Raw genomic sequence first — 1932 nt, forward strand, 5'->3', positions numbered from 1 at the left:
CTTCCCCATTACCACTGTATCCCAGCAGCGTGGGATGTGTGCTCACACGAGGGAGCCTCGGTCACCTTTGCGATCTATGGCTTGCTCTCAGTGTCACAAGTGATTTTGGTGGATGTGTGATGCTCTATTACTGTATGCTTGAAACCATCCCATGGCTTTAAATCCTCCTCTCTGGTTTTTCACTTCTTCCCCACAAACTCATAGACAACCACTAATGTATTTATTATCGCCTTTATTTTGCCCTTTCCCAGAGTGTCATAGAGTTCAAAGCATACAGGAGTTTTGTAGTGAATTTTTTGGTTTCTTTGAAAACACAGAAGTGTTGTGTAAATATGTTTATGTTTTAATCCCAGGTGTGGAATATGGGGTTGCTTTACATTGTCTACAACAGCTGACTAGGTTTTCTCTTGTACTCTGGCAGTGGTGTGATTGTGCCAGCTGGAAATAGTTTGCATATGGAATAATGGGTACTCTTGAGAAGGTATAAAAATGTCAGAGCCTTGCGAGGGGATGGCAGTTGCTGCTCCCCTTGCTGCTGCTGCTGTTCTCTGTTGCTGGTTGCTGGTTGCTGGTTGCTGGTTGCTGGTTGCTGGTTGCTGTTTGCTGGTTGCTGGTTGCTCTTTGCTGGTTGCTGGTTGCTGGTTGCTGGTTGCTGGTTGCTGGTTGCTGGTTGCTGGTTGCTGGTTGCTGGTTGCTGGTTGCTGGTTGCTGGTTGGAGATATCCTGACTTAGGGAAAGATTGGACTTGCCCCCAAGGAACTGGATGCCCCTAATCAGCGGGAAGTAGTCTAATGATATCAATGTCCTCTTTCCCCTCTAACCTTCTCCCTTTCCTATCTAGTGTTAGGGGTTTGGAAGGGATAAGAGTAGAGAAAGGGTAGTAGGGAAAAGGACCTGATAAAGTAGCCAAAAGTACAGTTACACACTTTGCTTCTTCAGATATTTTTTTCTCTGTAAACATGCATTTAAGATTCCCCCGTGTTTTCCATGACTTGGTGGCTCATTTATTTTTCTGTTGATGTACCACAGTTAATTTTTCAAGACTGTCTTGTTTTCCTTCTGATGTTGACAGTTACAATAAAGCAGCTTGCGATGGCTAATCTTGATTTTCAATTTAATAAGATTGAAAAATACCTCAGAGATTAGTAAAAAGTTACTCCAGGGCTGTCTGTGAGGGCATTTCTAGAGACTCTTAGATTCTGAGGCTCTGACCTACTGAATGGATTAAAGCCTTGATGGAGTCATGATCTGGTGGTGAAAACGAGGATGTGGAGCATACCTAGTGAGAGGAGTAGGTTACAGAAGGTGTGTCCACGGGGACCAGTCCCTGGGCCCCCTCGGTGTGCTGTGCTTCCTGTCAACTATGGGGTCATAGTCACATCATCTCCCTATTCTCAACACTGTCTCCTCCAGTCTATGGGCACTGAAACAGCAGAGACAAGGACTGTGAACAAATTCTCAAACAACCATGGGAGAAATAATGCTTCCTCTTTTAGGCAGGCATCTTAACATTGGGCAATGAAAGGGGTGCCCAGAAGCCTTGTAATTTTTAATTGATAATCTCAGTGCTAGCTTTGGGTTAACTCCTTATGAATTGTTGTTCAGAGATGTACGAGATGCCCCCCAAACAATAAAATCTATTGCTGATACAGTTGGATAGCAGAACTAGTGGTAGGACCTTATTGCTGAAGGCACCACATACTTTGGTTATAGGACATGGAAAAAAAATGGGACTAAGCTAGAAGCTCCTTCCCTCCTGACTGATATTCATAGCACCAGAGATGCTATGTCTTCTGGCTGCTGGAGGAGAATTGATGCCAGCAGTCCTGCTTGGGTGTGGACCCTGTATAATATACTATTGACATATCGGGTAAAATGTGCCAACTGAGCTGGACAGTGGAGGCACATGCCTTTAATCCCAGCATTTGGGAG

Source organism: Mus caroli, unplaced genomic scaffold, assembly GCF_900094665.2.
Source record: "Mus caroli unplaced genomic scaffold, CAROLI_EIJ_v1.1 scaffold_10891_1, whole genome shotgun sequence".
Taxonomy (NCBI): Eukaryota; Metazoa; Chordata; class Mammalia; order Rodentia; family Muridae; genus Mus; species Mus caroli.